The 24,807-nt window shown below is 33.9% G+C and overlaps 2 long non-coding RNA genes across 2 annotated transcripts; both read right to left on the reverse strand.

The window, feature by feature from the left end:
• Window positions 1–3,052: 3,052 nt before the first annotated feature.
• On the reverse strand, window positions 3,053–5,937 carry LOC142630330 (uncharacterized). Its single transcript, XR_012843283.1, has 3 exons — window positions 5,865–5,937; window positions 4,361–4,513; window positions 3,053–3,631 (listed from the first exon to the last, which is right to left on the reverse strand). It is a non-coding gene; the product is annotated as an uncharacterized LOC142630330 (long non-coding RNA).
• Window positions 5,938–19,356: 13,419 nt separating this feature from the next.
• On the reverse strand, window positions 19,357–23,190 carry LOC142632319 (uncharacterized). The gene is made up of 3 exons (XR_012843793.1): window positions 23,120–23,190; window positions 21,622–21,679; window positions 19,357–19,530 (listed from the first exon to the last, which is right to left on the reverse strand). It is a non-coding gene; the product is annotated as an uncharacterized LOC142632319 (long non-coding RNA).
• Window positions 23,191–24,807: the final 1,617 nt, after the last annotated feature.

Genomic DNA, 24,807 nt, shown 5'->3' on the forward strand with positions numbered 1-24,807 from the left:
CAAGGAGGGACCCAAATAGGTACAAAATCGGTTTTAAAGTCTTTTTTTGGTAAGAATGCTGTTTGGATAGAATTTATTGTTGAAAACTGAAAATTGAAAATACTGTAGCAAAATAATTTTTAAATGTGTGAATAGTATCATGAGACCAATTTTTAGTGAAAAAGTTACTGAAAAGTGATATTTATGGGTTTCATGAACAGTGCAGATGCATTGTTCACGCAAAAAGTCCAAATCTTCGGCTGTGAACAGTACGTAACAGTACGTAAAAAGTGAAAACTGTCTCCTCTGAAACGCGTGAAGCAAGAAAAAAAAAAAAAAAAACTTGAAAACGCAAAACTCAAACGTGAAAACGTGAATCCAAACACTCACTATGCTTTTGGGGGCGACAAATTAAAGGTTGAAATTAAGAGTTGAAAAAATAAAAAATTTAATTTTTAAATAAAAAAATTAAAGTTAAAAAAAATAAAACTGATAAAAATGTTTGTGTATAAAGAGGAGTGAAATGCAAAGTGGGATCCAAATCCGCAAACTAATTATGTTGTTTCAATTGGTGCCAAGTGGTGGATTTGGATAAATGTTTTTCACAAGAAATTTGACAATTTTTTGATATTGATTGAATTGAAAATTTTTTACTAGTTCTTACTTTTTTTTTTTAGATGCAATACTAGTTCTTACTTGAGATTACTACTTATATTACTTTTTGATCCACTACTAATAATTTTTTATATTAATAAGTTTCAGATTTGTTGAGTCTACAGACTTTCTCTAATTAGATCTTATGCTACTGCATTGCACCATGCAATATTATCACCCATGTAAAGGTAAAAGTAGACAAAAATAATAACTTTTTTTGGGGGGGGGGGGGGGAAATAGCGTTTTGATCCTTACATTTTGAAGTTAGTGTTAATTTGTTCCATATATTTTGTAATAATCAATTTGATCCATGTTATTTTTAACTTACAGTCAATTTAATCCTTATATTTTAGTAAAAGCCAAATAAATCTTTATTATTTAATTATTTTCAACTTACAATTCATTTAATCCATGTTATTTCATTATGTCTGTTATTTCAACTTAATCCATGTTATTTCAACTTACAGTTCCCGGTTTACATTTATTATGGGTCTAAATCTAGATTTTTGTTGTTGTTGTTGTTGTTGTTGTTGAGTTACTATGTCTGTATCTCATTATGTCACAGGCTAGCCTAGATTGGCTACCTACCAACCCACTTCCCAGAGAGAGGCGCTAAAACTATTTTCTTTTTAATTTACCCGAAAAACTATGGAGCTTCAAAAAGAAGTGCACATAAGTTTTTGATCATGTAAACGAGTGCTTCTAAGGTATTTGTAAATGGACTATTTTAGAAAAATTTTAATATTATTTTCATGGGAAATATAAAATGCTGTAAAAAAAATCAAATTATTTTTTGTTCTTTTTCCATAAAAAAAAATTCTTACAAAAATTTCATAAACCAATACTCTCAAGGCATTTATTAATTTTTTTCCTATGATTTTTCTTGCCCTATCTTCAACAAATTTAATTAGTTTGCCGAACTAATTAAAGTTTTCAACAATGTCTAAGCCTGAGAGTTGCCTTCTACTATGATGTTTCACACTCCTACTTCTCTAGCAAACTGCTAAATGCCTGATTTTATTGCTAGTTTGCTACCATGTGCTCTATAAAGTTGTCAAAATCAGGATCCTACGTAGGATCGTGGGAGGTAGGTGGGATCACAAAATTAAACTTTAATTAAAATATAATTTTTACATTGAATTAACTCACTTGGCACAAAAATTTAAAAACTTATATTAAATGGGACACGTGGCGCAAAATTAAACTCTAATTGAGTTCTAATTTAAAATCTAATTAAATTTTCTCTTAACTTTACCTATTACTAGCTTATAACCCGTGCAAATGCACGGGATTTTTATAATTGTGTTGGATGCTTGTTTAAAGCATCATCAATGTACTTTTCTTTTTTAAATAACATCATCAAAAGTAAATAATACTTCATCATAATAATATATATTGACACAATTTGAATAACCGGAAAAAATTAAACTTACAGCAGAAGAAAAAACAAATATCTTTCTTCATAACATCATTAAAATTTAGATTCATAGCCCAATATAACATTTAAAATCCTAAAATAAACTGAAAGTCAAATAGTTTGACCCTTTGCTTATGGACTTCATGTGTTATCTCTTAAAAGTCTTTATGGGTCTAATGTTGTAAGCCACCAAGCCATTGAGGATCTTTTTGCATACCTGGACATATCAAAAGATTTAGAACAAAATGTTAATGTTAAATTGATTCCAAATGAAGATCACATGCAAATGAGAAATTAGTTCTACCATCTAAAATCTAGATCACATGAATGAGTATTAGATAGCTCTTATCATTTCTTTTTCCTTTAAACATGTCTAATAAAAATTTCGAAATCAAAATTTTACTTATAAAACAAAGTCTAATAAAAATAAAACATAGGAAAGTTTCTAATAGAATATAGTCATAATTTTCTTATCTTTTAATAAGGTGTTGCCGAATTTCCATGGAAGATCAAAGAGTGAAAAAAAGAACTTGGTAAAAACCCAAATAGAAGATACTAAAATTGATAAGGCTAATGTATATGTATGTTCAGTTGTTTACCAATTGTAAGGCGTCTACCTACTACCATAAATAAAAAAAAATAAAAAAAAATTGTGAATCATTTGTGGTAGTGATGTACTATAAAGGAGAATTAAATGAGTTCAACAATTTTAGTATCAATCTACAATCTAAAAGAGATTTTAGACAATGTTAGTTGGAGAATTCATTTGGGTATTTATACTATTGTAACTTGCACTATGAGCTTAAAAAAAAAAAAAAAAAATCATTTTTATGGTAAGCATTAAATGTAGTTTGTACTCATTTTCTTGCCCACTAAAATGAGGTCATTGAAAGACATTTCAATAAATACATAGAATTGGAAGACTGATGAAAAAGTTACAAAAAAAAACCCTTATTATCTCCAATCTGACAAACAATAAAGTATCATGTTTTAAATTCCCCAAATTTTATAAGATCGAAAAAAGAAAAAAGAAAAGAGCAACAGAGAAACAAAAATGATGAAAATGTGAAGCCAAGGCTTGGAAGTTTGAGGGGGTGTGTGGGAAATATGAATGAAAGTTCCTCTAATAGGCAGAAACTTCCTCTAATAGGCTACAACATATGTAAAGTTTAACCACTCTTTTATTTGTTTGTGAGATGCAAATGCCCTAGAGTTACAAAAAAGCAATAAACAAATTTTTTGTTACAAAAAATGTTGAATTCATGTAGTTAGTCTATATTGATGTAACTGATTTCCCTAACATTTTTTCAAATGAATAGGATGCACAAATGTATATAATTTCTTAGTGAATTGAAACACCAGACAAAGCCCCAAAATGGTCATATCATTGCAAAAAACAAATGTCTCAACACCCAAACACAAATCCACAACTACCCAAAGTTTACCAACCACAAACCAACATAAATTCATTTGAAAAATATTTGAAATAACAATAATAAATAGAGAAATATTCACCTTATATAAGATCATTTTTTTCTTAAACTCTGAAACCAACTTAAGTAGATAGCCATTTGTCTAAACCTACAATAGAATGTTAATAATTCAATAACCGAAATAACAAAAGGCTTACAAAGAGTACATGGCTATTAAGGATCACATTACACACTGACTTTAAATCATTGAAAGCAAAATCCCAGGTTAGTTCTTCTAATTTTTCCTCTTTATTACATAGTGGATTTGCACTTCACTTTTGGTCATCAAGGTAAAAAAAAAAAAAAAAGCAATGCTGCAATGCTTATAATCTTAATGTGACATTGACAAACATTGTGAAAAATTAGGACGCTGAGAAAGCATTGGTTTCATAAGTAATCTAGCTTCTTTTATATAAAAACATGCCTCCCACATAATGCGAAGACCAAATAACATGCGGAGAAAAGGCACTTCTGACATTATATTAGTAAATAAGATTCAATAAACCAACTCCAAAATGCAACCACCACAAAACAATTTCCAAATAAATAACAAATAGCTATATAACGTCATAAATACGATTGATCTACTTACAGAAGTGGATTCTTTTGCACAAACAAACAAAATCTGAAATTACTAAAGGATCAAACCTCATCCAATCAACCAAAACTAAATCAAGAACCAAAAAAGACTCAAGTAGGAATCTAACTGGAAAATAGTGTTCAAGAAAAATATTGTTGTTACACCAAATTAAAATTTTATTCTTTGTAATAGGTGCAGATTTTTAAACCTGTCAAAAATTGATTTTACATAAAATATTAATAAGTTGTAGGTTCTTACATGTCTTCTCAAGGTTGTTCAGCACCATCTTGACTTTTCATCTTGCTCTAGTATGCTCTTGCGCCAGATTGAAATACCTCCAATTCAAGAAATTCCAAAAGAAGAAGAAGCTACTTCTTTTTATTTCTCCCCAAATCTTATAATTTTGTGGTTCTATTAGGCAAAGTTAGAAAACCAAAGAATGAAAACATATAACCCAAAATGAGGAAATTAGTGGAGATTAAAAAAGAAATTACAACAACTAACCTAATTTATGAAATTTACAAATGACAAATTTCTCTAATGAGTCCAAATAGAAATTCTCCTTCAAATGAATAATACCCTTCATTCTTCCTCACACCTACACTGAAATTAGAGTTCAAAAGCAAATGATGACTGGGCATGAATTTATTTTGTTTTAAAAAGCCTTATATATTTTTGTCTTTGATAAGTGAGTCACATTAAGTATATTGATGAAGATATATACATTAATCAAATTAATAAAAGAAATTCCTGTTTTTATTTCCTCAAGAAACAAAGTAGAAACAGAAATTGACTCATAACATAGATGATTTTGATATAATTGAAGACTAAGAGCTAGGATTTTTGCTAAAAACAGAAAGGGCAAAGTCTACTCAAGTTTTGTAGTGCCATCAATAACTGGTGGTAATTATTTTCATTACTAAATTGTTAATCAAATTGTAAAGTAATAGCATCTTCAATTGGAAAAAGTTATTTTAATGCTTCTACAATTGAATATTAAACATATAACCACAACACAATGCTACAAATGCCAAAAGGGCTTCACTTTCCACCAAACAGAAAGAATGCCTTTCTTACCAAAGAGTTGTAGGGCTGTTATATCATAAATATTAATTACAAAGGCAGGTATCAATTATACAAAGGATTCAAGGGATAACAGTAACAACTTAAAAAATTATTTTTTTGAATCCATACTCATTTACGAATTTCTCGGATAAAAAGCTATACCATCTACCTAAAGTTTATGTAAACAATGTGTGTGTTTTCTTTAAGCAGCATTCATATTCATTTATTTATCTAATCAAGAGATTCAAAAGTGTGAACTTTTATAAAGCGTTGAGTTTAAAGTCACTAACAATAAACCTACTGGTACAAATCCTGATCTGGAAAGATTTTGCTTCAAAGGTGGCAAAAAAAAAAAAAAAAAAAGGAAATCCAGAAACAGTGAAAACTGCATTAATTCTTGGACCTGAAATGTGCATAATTTTGAAGCATTTTTAATGCTAGAATTAAATGAATTCAAAATTCAGAGGCAAAAAAAAAAAAATCTAACAAAAAAACTGCCAAATAAAAACCAAATCTAACCAAAATACAATTATCAACAAAACATAAATCAATTCACCTTTCAGGGGCAAATGAAAAAAAGTACAAATCTAACAAAAATTGGCCCAAAAAAAAAAATCTAACCAATACAATAATCGACAAAACAGAACTTAAGAAATTGAAAAAATAAATGGGAGATTAGGGTAACAGGTAGCCAAACCTTTAACCTTGATTGAGTAATTCCTTTTGCAGAAAACCCAATGGCTTTATCTGGCATAGAAAGCAGTATTTTGCAATTGGAGAAAAGACAGAATAGAAAGGGAAGATTTATTAAGAAGATGGAATATAATTATATAAATAACAGTGAATGTTATAGAAAGAATAATAAGGCATAAACTATGTAAGATCAGAAATTGAGAATGGAACCTTTCTGGTTATAGGGAAGGAGCCGAAAAGTAGGAGAAGATGGAATTGTAGACAACAGTTTTTTTTTTTTTTTTTTTGAGAAACAAATACAATGAATTCCGTAAATGATCACTCAAAACCAAACCAATCTAATTCAAGCCAAAACATATGCAAAAATAATTTAAAATGTAAAAAATAAACAACCGGCCAAATTACCTATCAGAGGCATGCTAATGGAAGCCTAACTCAGAACAAAACTAACTATAACTAAATCTAAACCAATCCAACCAAGAAATTCAAACCTAAATCATATTCAATCCCCAAATTTGAAAACGAAAAAAAAAAAAAAAAACAATAACTTTACCTGTTACGGTATACGCTTATCTCTGTATGCCTTATGGACTCTATTTGGTCGTACTGTTCTGGCAAGAAAAGCCTAAAATAAGATTGAAGAATGAAAACAAATGTTAGAAATGGAAATACCCAATGATTTCAATCTTACACTTAATTAATTTCAATGACTTAGTGATTTATGTAATTTTAAAAAAACAAAGCAAAACAAAAGCAGATATCTAAAATTGAGGTAACAAACGTTTTGATAGAAAACCCAAAAACCCAAAACAAAAACGAATCAAATCTAAACCCATTCAAAAAAAGAAATTAGAGTTTTTAGATGAGTATGAAACAACCTTTCACAATTTAATTGGCAACATGGATTAAGAATCTAGAATAAGACAAAAGACCGATCAGTAATTTTATGAAACATATTGCATATTAAAATTTAAGTTGTTCGCCTAATACATTCAGATTTTAAATAATCCAGGGTGAATTTTGACTTTTAACAACAGTAAATCCTGACTTTCTTCTCAGATTTTTCTCTCCACCATCTACGCAGACCGAAGTTCTTTCTCTATCATTCTCTTTCTCAGTTTTCCTTTTCTGTCTGCAGCGTAGGTCTGTTTTGGGTTTTTATGTTTTTTTTTTTTTTAATAAACGGATTGGGTTTTTAAGACTCTCCCGAAACGTTGCACCGTGCGGGTCTTTAAACTTAAAGTTACATACGGGTCAGTTTTTAAAGTGTTTTTTTTTCCCTAATGTGTCAACACCTTGTTAAAAGGCTTCTGCTTTTATATATAGTATTAAATTATTATTATTATTATTATTATATATAGACGTTGGTACATTATTCCAAATGGGTTTATGATACTATGCTATGAATTCAAAAGCAACATCACCGGACAAGAGGGACATACGTGGTTGACACTACTTAAAAGTTCATAAATTTGCCTTAATTGGAGTAGTTGCCCCGCCATATTTATGGTACTATGGCAGAGAACTAGGTGCTTATTGGCTTGCGATCGTTTCAAAGTTCGTCACTTCAATGAATATGGTTTCTATCTTTTCTCTATCATTCTCTTTCTCAGTTTTCCTTTTCTGTCTGCAGCGTAGGTCTGTTTTGGGTTTTTATGTTTTTTTTTTTTTTTTTAATAAGCGGATTGGGTTTTTAAGACTCTCCCGAAACGTTGCACCGTGCGGGTCTTTAAACTTAAAGTTACATACGGGTCAGTTTTTAAAGTGTTTTTTTTTTCCTAATGTGTCAACACCTTGTTAAAAGGCTTCTGCTTTTATATATAGTATTAAATTATTATTATTATTATTATTATATATAGACGTTGGTACATTATTCCAAATGGGTTTATGATACTATGCTATGAATTCAAAAGCAACATGACCGGACAAGAGGGACATAAGTGGTTGACACTACTTAAAAGTTCATAAATTTGCCTTAATTGGAGTAGTTGCCCCGCCATATTTATGGTACTATGGCAGAGAACTAGGTGCTTATTGGCTTGCTATCGTTTCAAAGTTCGTCACTTCAATGAATATGGTTTCTATCTTTTATTTATTTATTTATTTATTTTTTATTTTAGAAAAGTACAAAAAGAAAGAAAAAACAAAATGTTATGTCTCCCACGCGTTTTTCAATAAATTTTCAATAACAAATTATTATTAGTGAGTAAAAAAATAATTTTAATAATAAGTTCAAATTAAAACTAATAATAATTTAATATTATAAATTTATTGTAAAAGTGTTATGAGCATAAAAAAATCTTAAAAAAGAAAAAGAAAAAGAAAAAAGCTGTTAAGCCGTTCCTTTGGATTGAGATGTATAGGATATTGCCATTATGCCATATGATGCATCATAAAGTAGTTGTTATGAGATTAAATCATATAATCAAATAGAAATTAAAATTTAGAACCACTAAATAAAATTCTTACAGGCATGAATTTAGCTTTGATGTACAAGTTATATTATTTTACCGCATTATTTGTATTATACATCCAGATTCATACTAGCCAAAGGCTGATCACTCTCTCCATATATATCATTAGTGGGATAATTTTAATATAACAATTCCATATAGTATAGATGTCATCAGATGATGACATTGACGAAGTCATCAAGATAGACTAGCGCGTGAACAATTTTAACGACGTGTGGTTCGACAGGCTGGAACTCCAATGTGCGCATGGTCGCTTGGTTGCTGGCATGGATTTCTGGGTTTTTCATATAAGAGGCCGTAGAGCACGTTTGTGTGGTATGTTTGGTGATTCAAGGCAGTGCCGGCTCAACTATTGAGCCAAATAGGCAACTGCTTAATGCCCCAAATGAAAAAATGCCCCTACATTTTTACCAATAGAAGTATTAATTAAGTTTTAAATATTCACCAATAAATAAAAAAGTAATTTTTTATCAAAGAAAAACCAGTTAGAGAAAAATATTTTCATTGGATGGATCAATCATTTAATCTCTCTCACATAAATATTAAAAGAACTCATTAATCTTACACAAGTAAATAAATTTATATTCAAATTCTATTTACAAATATCAAATAAGTATATAACTTTATTAAACTTTTCAATCATATTATTTTAGTATTTAGTTACTTTATTCAATAAATAGTATATAGTCATTGAGTAATACAATGAGTTTGTTTTAATTTGTAATTTTTTTTCTAAAAAAATAGATTTTAAATTTTAAAAAAAAACCAAAATTTAAATAAATATTCTATTAATATTCAAAATATAAGAATAGATCTCACTTAAAGTTGTCGCTTTAGGCCCCATAATACCTTGAGCCAGCCCTAATTCAAGGTTTGAAATTGCACAAATCTAAAAGGAAGAGACACATCTTGCTTGAGAGAATCAGAGACGCGACGGTTCTGGGGAGGTGATAAGGCAGGGACAGAGGGCACTGTGACAGGCATGTGAGGTCCTAATTTGGTGTCTTCAATCAAAGATGAGATTGCAAGGCATGCCAACAGTGCTTGGAGGGAGTATCTGTGAATATGAAGGCAGTGGATAAATTTGGGAGCAAGTCTGATAGAGATTAAGAATGATGTTTGGCTCTAATACCATGTTAAATATTAGCATTGATATACCGCGTCAAATATGCTAGAATAGATGAGGAAACAGAAGTATAAATGTAGAACACAAGAACATGAGGGTTACGTGGTTTAACATTGTTAAATATTAGCATTGATACACTATATTGAATATGCTAGTATGAATGCGGAAGCGAAAGCACAAAGTATAGAATACAATAACACACGAGAGTTATGTGGTTCAGCTTAACGGCCTACATCCACAGAAGAAACCAGTTCCGACCTGGGTAACAAAGAAGGAGGTTTTGAAAGAAAGCCAGTGAAGCTACTTTTTTTCTTTTATCTGAATCTCCTAACCCACACTTTTGCCCCTTTGATCAGGCCTCATTGACATTATTTTTCTTCTATGGGATCCCGGTCCTAACGGAGCTCCCAACGTTAGGGCATTCCTTATAGCCTCAACATCGATTCGTTGGCCATTGCCTTCTAGAAAAAGACGGATTTTGAACCCGCTAACTAACAATCCTAAGTAAAGGATTAGCTTCTGGTTTGAATATCCTATCTTGCTTTTTCTCATATGAGATAAGCCGTATTCTCGTAGCGAACTGCGAAATGGGAAGCGTAGGGTGGATCCCATCGTTCCCTTGGCGAAAGAAGGGCCCGACTGTATGGAGTAAGCGCCCAGGTGCTAATAAAGTAAGAAATTCCTCTGTCTCCCTTTGTCTATGTCTCAAAGGCCTCCTCCCCTATGGTCGGTTGCCTACCCTATGGATCTCGTTGATGCCCCAAAGCTTCCTCCCTTCCCCTTGCGCTTGTAGCTGCCTAAGTGAGTTTGTTTGTCCGACCTGACTAGTCGAATTCTCTTTTATTGAGAGATGTCCCTACAACAAATTTTTCCTATATGAATAAAGAAAAGAGAGGGTCAAGGGGGATTGTCTCCTAGGTCCCAGCTCTTCTGCATCCTGGTGAGTTTGGTCTCCGAGACATCCGATCAGCGTATGGAAGTAGCAGCTATGGAAGAGTACCTGCTTTTAACAAATAAAGACATGTTGGTTTTTTTTTCCGTCTACTAGACTATGCTCACCCTTTCGTGTACTGCAAGTGTATAATAACGTATCTGTTGAAGGCCGATTGCCTGCCCTAGTGGGCATTTTTCTATGTCCAAAAAATCCTCCATCCCTTCGGGAAATTCTTAATAGAAATGTAAGCCTTCTTATTATGGGACCTAAAAGTAGTGTACCAGAGCCACTCCCTTCTGATCCAAAGATGAGGAATCAAGTCGTGCATTTCTTCTTAAAGTGAGGCCAGTGCCCCTTCTCTCGATGGTTCTTTGCGGGGTTCCCTCCTTCTATAGCATCTGGCTATCCGAGCATCTGTCCCTCCTGTACCAGTATTCAAAGATGAAATCCCCCTGGCTTTCTTCTTTCTTAATGGCAAAACAAGGCGCCGGTCTTGCCAGTACTTTATGTGAGTAAGAAAAACAAACCTGGGGTTTTGGTTTTAGACCCCGTTTCTTAACGTCGAAGTCAGGCAAGGGGCTTCCCTATAGATCCTAAGAAACCCGACCCCGCCGAGGTATTCTTTATTAAAAAGCAAATCGTTATGCTCAGTCAGAGATAGGAGCTACCTCAGGAAAGGTAAAGGCCGGATTACATTTATGCCTTTAGGCAGGAGGAGAAGAATGCTTTGGGATCAGATGAGAAAGAGCACCCTAGAATAGAGTCGAGACTCGAGAAGGTAATCCTTCATTTCGGTAGCTAACCCTAGGGTTGGGAAAAGCAAACAGAATTCTCGATCCCCCAGGGCAGTAAAGGTATGCAGCTTTTTAACCGGAACAAACTCACTCCCGTGGGCGGAATTCCTTACATACAGGAACAGAAAGGGGGGGGGGGGCTTTCCATTCCTGGTTCTCCTGTAGCTGGATCCTCTGGAACCACAAGAATCCTTAGTTAGAATGAGATTCCAACTCAGCATCCTTTTTTGAGATTTTGAGAAGAGTTGCTCTTTGGAGAGCACAGTACGATGAAAGTTGTAAGCTGTGTTCGGGGGGGGGGGGGAGTTATTGTCTATCGTTGGCCTCTATGGTAGAATCAGTCGGGGGCCTGAAAGGCGGTGATTTACCCTATGGCGGATGTCAGCGGTTCGAGTTTGCTTATCTCTAACTCGTGAACTTAGCCAATACAAAGCTATATGATAGCACCCAATTTTTCTGATTCGGCAGTTCGATCTATGATTTCTCATTCATAGACGTTGATAAGATCCTTCCACTTAGTAGCACCTTAGGATGGCATAGCCTTAAAGTTAAGGGCGAGGATTAAACGAGGAAAGGCTTACGGTGGATACCTAGGCACCCAGAGACGAGGAAGGGTGTAGTAAGCGACGAAATGCTTTGAGGAGTTGAAAATAAGCGTAGATCCTGAGATTCCCGAATAGGTCAACCTTTCGAACTGCTGCTGAATCCATGGGCAGGCAAGAGACAACTTGGCGAATTGAAACATCTTAGTAGCTAGAGGAAAATAAAGTAAAAGTGATTCCCGTAGTAGCGGCGAGCGAAATTGGAGCAGCCTAAACCATGAAAACGGGGTTGTGGGAGAGCTACTACTAACAGCGGCATGCGAGAAAGAGCCGGAAGAGCTAGCCGCCTGAGTCTTGATTGGGACTTTTTACCCTAGCTGGGACAATCCAAAATTGGGCCAATCAGCAACTGGCACCACATATGGAGCAGTAAGAAATGAAGGGCTATCTTTCCTCATGGGTCAAGAACAAAGGGAATGAAGGATTCGTAGGCAAATCTCTACTTATATAAATGAATGCGTGAGCACGAACGCAAAAGCAAAAGAACCCTTGGGTGGGGGAATCTTTTCCCATCTGTAAGTACACGAAAAAAGGGGGGATCCATTTATAGTAGCATAAACAAACCGAATGAACACGCCTTTAAACGAGCTCCAGCAGAAAGGAGAAATCTCTCCATAGAGGAAATCGAGAATCTTTTCACACTGGGACCAGATAGCCATATCTAGAAGGTAAAACCCTGATTGTGGGAAGGGATGAATGAAAGACTTCGGAGCTCAGTCACAGGATAGGTGTTAGCCGAATTTTTTATAAATCATCTGTTGGACTTAGGCAAGCAGTTGCCCGATCAAAATGATGGAAAGGTCATTCGTCTGACCACAAATCCATGGCAAATGTATTTCGATGGCTCTAGTACGCAAGGTGGTGCGGGAGCAGGTATTGTTTTTATCTCTCTTAATGGTCTAGTTTCTCACCATTCATACCGGCTTTTTTTCCTATGCATGAACAACGTAGCTGACTATGAAGCCTTGCTTATCGGATTAGAACTAGCTGCGGCAATGGGCATGCGATCCATCCACGTTAACGTTAATAAGTGTGATTCTCAGCTAGTAGTGAGACAAGTCATCGCTGAGTATCAAGCAATAGAAGTAAAGCAGCAGCCATACACAAAAAGAGCCCTAGACTCGATTCGCTGAGTTTGATGAAATTCAGATTGACCATGTACCTAGAAGGCCCAATCTTGAGGCTAACACAATGGCCCAGCTGTCTTCGACGTTTGAGATTTCCTAATCATACAACTGAACAAACGTTCAAAGGAAGATTCCAACAGCATTCTAGAAAACCTTTGACTCTAACATAATGGAGCCAGACGAGATCGGGCAGGAAGTTTGACCCTCTCGTCAGGTACTTGTCCGATCCTTCTAAAGAAACTCCTAGGTAAGTAAAACAACAAGCTTTGAATTATGCTTTGATTGACAGGATATTGTATCAGCGTGGAAAGGACGGACTGCTCCTCAGGTGTGTTGAGTGAGCTAGAAGCCGAAAAAATTATGTTTCAAGTCCATGATGGATAGAAGTAGGCTGTGGCTCACATCAAGCAGGGCATAGAATGCATTGGTTGATCAGAAGGCATGGCCATTACTGGTCAACCCTCTTGTCCGATTTCTTTTAATATGCTAAGAGATTCCAGGCCTGCCAGAAACATGGACTAGTGCAGCATGTACCAGCTTCAGAATTGCATCCGATCTTAAGACTTCGTGCCTCGACGCTTTGATCCCTTGTTTCACTTCGGCCCGATCACACGTAGGAAAATACGCCTTGGCAAAGCTCTGCCTGACAGGTTGAAGTTCTACCGCTCGCCTGACACAGAACCAATCGAAAAAAGGAGGGGAGAAGAGCTAAAAAACGTTAGAGGCGGTACTTACTACATCCGATTGCCCTGCATAGCCATCTTAAGCAAATGAACTCGTGGATAAGTAGGCCTTTCTTGCAGCCCGATCTTTTGCCGAGTTCCCCCCTTAGCTCACGCGATAATCGGGATAGAGAGAATGGACTTGATTCACCTTTGCCTATGAGCCGTCCGGCAAGAATGAGAGCAAGAATTTCCACGTCTAGTAGAGAGGTTTTTTTCCTTCACTCTCGTCAGTTGTATATACGTCACCTTCCATTGTCTTAGCGAAGATTTCAACGTACTCCTGCGTGCCGGGAAGTTTTTTCCTTACCCTAGAAAGTCAGTCTTCTTCACATACGTCTTAAATTCCGTGGTTTGCTGACCAAGTTGCTCACTACTTTGAGACTCCCCCTCTTTCGAATCCATATAATTTTCCACTTTAGACATGGGAATATTTTAACTGACGACAGGAAGAACACTACTCTCCCCCAAACCTCAATACCCCCCTTGAGGAGAGTAGGGATCCGAAAGAGTACTACAATTATCAGAGAAAAGAAATAAGAAAGATTTTCAAAGAAAGTGATGACATCCATAGACACAAATCTTTTATTTGTTTTGGGGTGATAAAACTTGTAGCCCTTCTAAGAGCTAGAATACCCAACATAGACACATTTGAAAGACTTATAATCAAGTTTGTTTCTGAGAGGACTCAAGTCATGAACAAAGCAAACACAACCAAAAACACGAATAGAAATAGGAAAGACAGGGGTGAGTCAGGTTTCAACACTTGAATAGGAGATTTACCACTTAGAACGGACATATGAAAAATAAAATAACATGCAGTTAAGACACCTTTTTACCAGTATTAGCTACCTTCATCTCGGTGAGAAGAGCACGGGTAACCTCCGAAGATGCCGATTTTTTCGCTCAGCTACTCCATTTTTTTGGGGGGTATATATGGCAGGTAGTTTGAGAGTTAATCCCTTGTTTCTGCAGATAAGCTTGAAAGCTCTTGGAGAACCATTCTCCCCCATTGTTAGTCATATCTCAAAATCTTAACATTTATATCACACTGAGTTTTTTATCATCTTATGAAATAACCGGAAAATAAAAGGAACTTCATTCTTAGATTTCATAAGACAGATTCAAGTCACTCTAGAATAGTCATCAATGAAGGAGACAAAATATTTATAAAGAAAGGAATCGAAATTGACCGATAGCCAATGCTAACAAGCAATAGAAGAGATATTTACAAAAAGGTTAATATGGGATAATTTTCCCGTATTCCAGATGCGAGAGTTGCGACAGAACAGAACAAATGAGCGATTGCAACAGATACGGATTCCCAAGCAGGAAGATAGGAAGTATTGAAAAACAGATCGATAAGATATCTTTTTTAACGAATTGCCTGATTGTGACAGCTTATCGAGACTTGTTACCAGACCAAGCAAATTCCCTAGAAGAGAGCTTAAAGAGGGCTGAAGTTTAAGGAAAAGCGGCCATAGAGCCAATCTCTCCCATTAGTCAGATAGATGCGATTGTTAGAGATTCAAGATTCCGGGTGGGACCGATTCAAGCGATTAAATGAGGAAAGACCGATTGATAGAGGTTGGACAGATGACTGTCTTACCAGATGAGTTGCTTTGCTAGACTTGTCTAAAGTTGAATTTACTCCCTAGCCTAAAAAGAGAGCCCTTTTTCGATAGTGATTTCAGGTATAGTATAAATAGAGTATGAGATTTGAGCTAGCAAGGCGACAGAAGAAAGAAGACCTCTGGCCTGGAAGGGATTGCTTTCTGCCGTCTGTCTTTCCCTTCTATCTCTTCTATTAGGAAAGTAGGTTCAAGTCAAACTTTTGGCTTGCTACAAGCTAGTGGGCCCAAGAACTGCAGTCAGCCGCTTCCCCTGTAGTCGTCAGCTCGTTCTTGACAGATCTGATCGGGTGTTAATAATCTGGAGTAAAAGGATTCAAACCTTTGCATGCCGGTACCAAAAACCGATGCCTTACCACTTGGCTATACTCTATACGACCTTGTTTTGGACGTTAGAATGGGGAGAAGGGGAAGGGAAAAGCAGGGCTCGAAGAATGATTCGAGCCGTGCAAGAACGCGGGGATATAGCAAGTAAGCAGTAAGGTTCTCCCTTTAAAGACCAACTACAACAAGCTCACGACTCTAATAGAAACAAACGGTAAGCTCTCTGCTTTATTTGCTTGCAATGCTATACCTATCAAAGTGGGCGAACGCTTTTGTAACCTTAGACTCGTTACGCTGTTCGACTGAACTCGTTGGCTTCGCGTCCACCGAAAGTCGGTAACCTTCGTCACTGTCAGCATTTTGTACTCTCACGATAGCTTCAATAGTTCACTGAAAGCCTTTGTGTAATGAACCGCAAGCCCTTAAGAAAGAAAGACATAATAAAAAAACTAAAAAAAGAAAGGCTTGATTGCAGGAACCGATGGTGACGAAGGTTACTGGGCCGATGCGGCCGGTGACCGGGAACCACAAGGTTGCAAGGTTCCCAGGAAATGACGTTCCCTTTGTAAAGTAGGCCTTTTGATAACTAATTACAGTTGACATGAAATGGATCACGAAAGAAGACGTATCTGATGAATGAATTATGGAATCCCCTCCCACCCACACGGGTTCTTCTATGGAAGGGGTTCCCCTTCTTCTATGTGAGGTAGGGCGTATGTAAGAGTGGAACCTAGATAGAACGCGGAGCGCTGGCCGCGGCCGCCGATATAGTTATCATGCTTACCAGCTCTTACCATTGCCACCTATAGATATAGATGGGAGGTAGGCGAAGGTAGCTTGCTTCTCTTCTCCTAGGCTACCTGCACATGTTGTTTGCAAAGAAAAGGCAGCGAGCGGTTCTTCGCTTAGTAGAGCAACCGGCCACCGGTTACTTTCTCAGGGCTCCGCAGGAGAAGAAAGAAGGTCCGGGTCAAATTTCTAATGAAGCGAAGGTCCCCCTTACTCCCTATTCTCTCTTAAAGCTTTATAAAGCTCGGCGAAAAAGGGTTGGTTAAGAACTATTGACTGTAAACCATAGCAGTTACAGTCACTCAATGGAAATGTTCGCCTTTGGAATGAAGATGGATGAGCAGGCACTTGAGCCTGGAACTGATGAAATTCGGGGAAAACATGGAACCGTTCACTAAACTGGGGGGGCAAGACATGACCGCGACTTAAGATTCAAGTACCGTTGAAAAGACTAAAGGAACGAATGGAGAGAATGACTACCTGCAATAAAGTAATGTAAAGGAGTTTAGCTATAATTGGTAAAAAAAATTAAATAAATAACCAGCTTTCTCTGCTAAAGAACGCCAGCATCTATGGCCATGTTGTTGAATGTAGGTTAAGAGCTTCTAGTCTTCTTCAGGAGTCCACAGGCCTTTCTTCAAGCCATCTGCATCACAGTATGGAGTTCTTCCCATTTTGATACTAATGTAGCCAAACAGTGGCAAGAAAAGGAAAATAGCTGAGGGGTTTGAATGAGGGAGAGATGTTAGAATGTAATTCTGGTAATAAATACTTGTAAGGACCTAGGACAAGTCTCAGCGATGAAAACTAGTCAGTACTTAGTACCATATATATAGAAAAATTATAAAAAAGGCAGATCCTATTGCTCGACAAAATTTTTCAAATAGGTACAAGGAGGGACCCAAATAGGTACAAAATAGTTTTAAGGTCTTTTTTTTGGTAGGAGCGCTGTTTGGATAGAACTTATTGCTGAAAACAGAAACTGAAAATTGAAAACACTGTAGCAAAATAATTTTTAAATGTGCGAATAGTATCGTGAGACCCATTTTTAGTGAAAAAGTTACTGAAAAGTAATATTTATGGGTCCCATGAACAGTGCAGATGCACTGTTCACGCAAAAAGTCCAAATCTTCGGCTGTGAACAGTACGTAACAGTACATAAAAAGTGAAAACTGTCTCCTCTAAAACGCGTGAAGCAGGAAAAAAAAAAAAAAAGAAAAGAAAACTTGAAAACGCAAAACTTAGACGTGAAAACGTGAATCCAAACACTCACTATGCTTTTGGGGGTGACAAATTAAAGGTTGAAATTAAGAGTTGAAAAAATAAAAATTTTTAATTTTTCAATAAAAAAATGTTAAAAAAAATTAAAGTTAAAAAAAATAAAAATGATAAAAATGTTTGTGTATAAAGAGGAGTGAAATGCAAAGTGGGATCCAAATCCGGAAACTAATTATGTTGTTTCAATTGGTGCCAAGTGGTGGATTTGGATAAATGTTTTTCATAAGAAATTTGACAATTTTTTGATATCGATTGAATTGAAATTTTTTTAATAGTTCTTTCTTTTTTTTTAGATGCAATACTAGTTCTTACTTGAGATTACTACTTATATTACTTTTTTATCCACTACTAATAATTTTTATATTAATAAGTTTCAGATTTGTTGAGTCTACGGACTTTCTCTAATTAGATCTGATGCTACTGCATTGCACCATGCAATATTATCACCCATGTAAAGGTAAAAGTAGACAAAAATAATAATTTTTTGGGGGGGGGGGGGGGGGGGCAAAATAGCGTTTTGATCCTTACATTTTGAAGTTAGTGTTAATTTGTTCCATATATTTTGTAATAATCAATTTGATCCATGTTATTTTTAACTTACAGTCAATTTGATCCTTATATTTTGGTAAAAGCCAAATAAATCTTTATTATTTAATTATTTTCAACTTACAATTCATTTAATCCATGTTATTTCATTATGTCTGTTATTTCAACTTACAGTTCCCGGTTTACATTTATTATGGGTCTAAATCTAGATTTTTTTTTTGTTGTTGTTGAGTTACTATGTCTGTATCTCATTATGCCATAGGCTAGCCTAGATTGGCTACCTACCAACCCACTTCCCAGAGAGAGGCACTAAAACTATTTTCTTTTTAATTTACTTGAAAAACTATGGAGCTTCAAAAAGAAGTGCACATAAGTTTTTGATCATGTAAACGAGTGCTTCTAAGGTATTTGTTAATGGACTATTTTAGAAAAATTTTAATATTATTTTCATGGGAAATATAAAATGCTGTAAAAAAAATCAATTATTTTTTGTTCTTTTTCCATAAAAAAAAATTCTTACAAAAATTTCATAAACCAATACTCTCAAGGCATTTATTAACTTTTTCCTATGATTTTCCATGCCCTATCTTCAACAAATTTAATTAGTTTGCCGAACTAATTAAAGTTTTCAACAATGTTTGAGCTTGAGAGTTGCCTTCTACTATGATGTTTCACACTCCTACTTCTCTAGCAAACTGCTAAATGCCTGATTTTATTGCTAGTTTGCTACCATGTGCTCTATAAAGTTGTCAAAATCAGGATCCTACGTAGGATCGTGGGAGATAGGTGGGATCACAAAATTAAACTTTAATTAAAATATAATTTTTACATTGAATTAACTCACTTGGCACAAAAATTTAAAAACTTATATTAGATGGGACACGTGGCGCAAAATTAAACTCTAATTGAGTTCTAATTTAAAATCTAATTAAATTTTCTCTTAACTTTACCTATTATTAGCTTATAACCCGTGCAAATGCACGGGATTTTTATAATTGTGTTGGTTGCTTGTTTATAGCATCATCAATGTACTTTTCTTTTTTAAATAACATCATCAAAAGTAAATAATACTTCATCATAATAATATATATTGACACAATTTGAATAACCGGAAAAAATTAAACTTACAGCAGAAGAAAATATCTTTCTTCATAACATCATTAAAAATTAGATTCATAGCCCAAAATAACATTTAAAATCCCAAAATAAACTGAAAGTCAAATAGTTTAACCCTTTGTTTATGGACTTCATGTTTTATCTCTTAAAAGTCTTTATGGGTCTAATGTTGTAAGCAACCAAGCCATTGAGGATCTTTTTGCATACCTAGACATATCAAAATATTCAGAACAAAATGTTAATATTAAATTGATTCCAAATGAAGATCACATGCAAATGCGAAATTAGTTCTACCATCTAAAATCTAGATCACATGAATGAGTATTAGATAGCTCTTATCATTTCTTTTTCCTTTAAACATGTCTAATAAAAATTTCTAAATCAAAATTTTACTTATAAAACAAAGTCTAATAAAAAAAAAACATAGGAAAGTTTCTAATAGAATATAGTCATAATTTTCTTATCTTTTAATAAGGTGTTGCTGAATTTCCATGGAAGATCAAAGAGTAAAAAAACGAAGAACTTGGTAAAAACCCAAATAGAAGATACTAAAATTGATAAGGCTAATATATATGTATGTTCAGTTGTTTACCAATTGTAAGGTGTCTACCTACTACCATAAAAAAAATAAAAAAAATAAAAAAATTGTAAATCATTTGTGGTAGTGACGTACTACAAAGGAGAATTAAATGAGTTCAACAATTTCAGTATCAATCTACAATCTAAAAGAGAATTTGGACAATGTTAGTTGGAGAATTCATTTGGGCATTTATACTATTGTAACTTGCTCTATGAGCTTAAAAAAAAAAAAAAATCATTTTTATGGTAAGCATTAAATGTAGTTTGTACTCATTTTCTTGCCCACTAAAATGAGGTCATTGAAAGACATTTCAATAAATACATAGAATTGGAAGTCTGATGAAAAAGTTAAAATAAAAACCCTTATTGTCTCCAATTTGACAAACAATAAAGTATCATGTTTTAAATTCCCCAAATTTTATAAGATCGAAAAAAGAAAAAAGAAAAGAGCAACAGAGAAACAAAAATGATGAAAATGTGAAGCCAAGGCTTGGAAGTTCGAGAGGGTGTGTGGGAAATATGAATGAAAGTTCCTCTAATAGGCAGAAACTTCCTCTAATAGGCTACAACATATGTAAAGTTTAACCACTCTTTTATCTGTTAGTGAGATGCAAATGCCCTAGAGTTACAAAAAAGCAATAAACAAATTTTTTGTTACAAAAAATGTTGAATTCATGCAGTTAGTCTATATTGATGTAACTGATTTCCATAACATTTTTTCAAATGAATAGGATGCACAAATGTATATAATTTCTTAGTGAATTGAAACACCAGACAAAGCCCCAAAATGGTCATATCATTGCCAAAAACAAATGTCTCAACACCCAAACACAAATCCACAACTACCCAAAGTTTACCAACCACAAACCAACATAAATTCATTTGAAAAATATTTGAAATAACAATAATAAATAGAGAAATATTCACCTTATATAAGATCATTTTTTTCTTAAACTCTGAAACCAACTTAAGTAGATAGCCATTTGTCTAAACCTACAATAGAATGTTAATAATACAATAACCGAAATAACAAAAGGCTTACAAAGAGTACATGGCTATTAAGGATCACATTACACACTGACTTTAAATCATTGAAAGCAAAATCCCAGGTTAGTTCTTCTAATTTTTCCTCTTTATTACACAGTGGATTTGCACTTCACTTTTGGTCATCAAGGTAAAAAAAAAAAAAGCAATGCTGCAACGCTTATAATCTTAATGTGACATTGACAAACATTGTGAAAAATTAGGACGCTGAGAAAGCATTGGTTTCATAAGTAATCAAGCTTCTTTTATATAAAGACATGCCTCCCACATAATGCGAAGACCAAATAACATGCGGAGAAAAGGCACTTCTGACATTATATTAGTAAATAAGATTCAGTAAACCAACTCCAAAATGCAACCACCACAAAACAATTTCCAAATAAATAACAAATAGCTATATAACGTCATAAATACGATTGATCTACTTACAGAAGTGGATTCTTTTGCACAAACAAACAAAATCTGAAATTACTAAAGGATCAAACCTCATCCAATCAACCAAAACTAAATCAAGAACCAAAAAAGACTCAAGTAGGAATCTAACTGGAAAATAGTGTTCAAGAAAAATATTGATGTTACACCAGATTAAAATTTTATTCTTTGTAATAGGTGCAGATTTTTAAACCTGTCAAAAATTGATTTTACATAAAATATTAATAAGTTGTAGGTTCTTACTTGTCTTCTCAAGGTTGTTCAGCACCATCTTGACTTTTCATCTTGCTCTAGTATGCTCCTGTGCCAAATTGAAATACCTTCAATTCAAGAAATTCCAAAAGCAGAAGAAGCTACTTCTTTTTATTTCTCCCCAAATCTTATAATTTTGTGGTTCTATTAGGCAAAGTTAGAAAACCAAAGAATGAAAACATATAACCCAAAATGAGGAAATTAGTGGAGATTAAAAAAGAAATTACAGCAACTAAACTAATTTATGAAATTTACAAATGACAAATTTCTCTAATGAGTCCAAATACAAATTCTCCATCAAATCAATAATACCCTGCATTCTTCCTCACACGTACACTGAAATTAGAGTTCAAAAGTAAATGATGACCGGGCATGAATTTATTTTGTTTTAAAAAGCCTTATATATTTTTGTCTTTGATAAGTGAGTCACATTAAGAATATTGATGAAGATATATACATTAATCAAATTAATAAAAGAAATTCCTGTTTTTATTTCCTCAAGAAACAAACTAGAAACAGAAATTGACTCATAACATAGATGATTCTGATATAATTGAAGACTAAGAGGCAGGATTTTTGCTAAAAACAGAAAGGGCAAAGTCTACTCAAGTTTTGTAGTGCCATCAATAACTGGTGGTAATTGTTTTCATTACTAAATTGTTAATCAAATTGTAAAGTGATAGCATCTTCAATTGCAAAAAGTTATTTTAATGCTTCTACAATCGAATATTAAACATATAACCACAACACAATGCTACAAATGCCAAAAGGGCTTCACTTTCCACCAAACAGAAAGAATGCCTTTGTTACCAAAGAGTTGTAGGGCTGTTATATCCTAAATATTAATTACAAAGGCAGGTATCAATTATACAAAGGATTCAAGGGATAACAGTAACAACTTAAACAATTATTTTTTTTAATCCATACTCATTTACGAATTTCTCGGATAAAAAGCTATACCATCTACCTAAAGTTTATGTAAACAATGTGTGTGTTTTCTTTAAGCAGCATTCATATTCATTTATTTATCTAATCAAGAGATTCAAAAGTGTGAACTTTTATAAAGCGTCGAGTTTAAAGTCACTAACAATAAACCTACTGGTACAAATCCTGATCTGGAAAGATTTTGCTTCAAAGGTGGCAAAAAAAAAAAAAAAAAGGAAATCAAGAAACAGTGAAAACTGCATTAATTCTTGGACCTGAAATGTGCATAATTTTGAAGCATTTTTAATGCTAGAATTAAATGAATTCAAAATTCAGAGGCAGGAAAAAAAATCTAACAAAAAAACTGCCAAATAAAAACCAAATCTAACCAAAATACAATTATCAACAAAACATAAATCAATTCACATTTCAGGGGCAAACGAAAAAAGTACAAATCTAACAAAAATTGGCCAAAAAAAAAAATCTAACCAATACAATAATCGATAAAACAGAACTTAAGAAATTGAAAAAATAAATGGGAGATTAGGGTAACAGGTAGCCAAACCTTTAACCTTGATTGAGTAATTCCTTTTGCAGAAAACCCAATGGCTTTATCTGGCATAGAAAGCAGTACTGCAATTGGAGAAAAGACAGAATAGAAAGGGAAGATTTATTAAGAAGACGGAATATAATTATATAAACAATAGTGAATGTTATAGAAAGAATAATAAGGCATAAACTATTTAAGATCAGAAATTAAGAATGGAACCTTTCTGGTTACGGGGTAGGAGCAGAAAGGTAGGAGAAGATGGAATTGTAGACAACAGTTCTTTTTTTTTTTTTTTTGAGAAACAAATACAATGAATTCCGTAAATGATCACTCAAAACCAAACCAATCTAATTCAAGCCAAAACATACGCAAAAATAATTTAAAATGTAAAAAATAAACAACCGGCCAAATTACCTATTAGAGGCATGCTAATGGAAGCCTAACTCAGAACAAAACTAACTATAACTAAATTTAAACCAATCCAACCAAGAAATTCAAACCTAAATCATATTCAATCCCCAAATTTGAAAACGAAAAAAAAAAAAAAAAAAAACAATAACTTTACCTGTTACGATATACACATATCTCTGTATGACGCCGGTACATTATTATTATTATATATAGACGTCGGTACATTATTCCAAATTGGTTTATGATACTATGCTATGAATTCAAAAGCAACATGACCGGACAAGAGGGACATACGTGGTTGACACTACTTGAAAGTTCATAAATTTGCCATAATTGGAGTAGTTGCCCCGCCACATTTATGGTACTATGGCAGAGAACTAGGTGCTTATTGGCTTGCGATCGTTTCAAAGTTCGTCACTTCAATGAATATGGTTTCTATCTTTTTTATTTATTTTATTTTATTTTTTTATTTTAGAAAAGTACAAAAAGAAAGAAAAAACAAAATGCTGTGTCTCCAAGGCGTTTTCCAATAAATTTTCAATAACAAGTTATTATTAGTGAGTAAAAAAATAATTTTAGTAATAAGTTCAAATTAAAACAAATAATAATTTAATATTATAAATTTATTGTTAAAGTGTTATGGGCATAAAAAAATCTTTAAAAAAGAAGAAGAAAAAAGCTGTTAAGCCGTTCCTTTGGATTGAGATGTATAGGATATTGCCATTATGCCATATGATGCATCATAAAGTAGTTGTTATGAGATTAAATCATAGAATCAAATAGAAATTAAAATTTAGGCAAAATTTGCTCAACAGTATATTTTTTGAAAAAAATTGGGTGGCTAGCACACGTTTGAAGTTATTTAGTAAGCTGGACTGTTTTTTGAAAATCGAGTTTGTGAAACTCGAGTTCCAACCCAAAATCGGCTTTCTCAAACTCAATTTACGCCAACCTAGCTTGATTTAAAAAAAAAAAGAAAAAGGTGGAACTCGAGTATAACAAACTCGAGTTCCATGCTTTAAAAAGAAAAACCCCAAACGGAACTCGCGTGTAGGAAACACGAGTTCTGTTATTTTTTTTAATGGAACTCGAGTTTATTAAACTCGAGTTCCACCTTTAAAAAAAAAAAAAAAAAATCAAGGTTTGGCATAAATCGAGTTTGAGAAAGTCGATTTTGGGTTGGAACTCGAGTTTCATAAACTCGATTTTCAAAAAACAGTCTAACTTACTAAATAACTTCAAACACGTGCGGTGGATCTAATATTTTTCTGAAAAAATACTGTTGAGCAAAT

This window comes from Castanea sativa, chromosome 4, assembly GCF_040712315.1.
Source record: "Castanea sativa cultivar Marrone di Chiusa Pesio chromosome 4, ASM4071231v1".
Classification (NCBI taxonomy): Eukaryota; Viridiplantae; Streptophyta; class Magnoliopsida; order Fagales; family Fagaceae; genus Castanea; species Castanea sativa.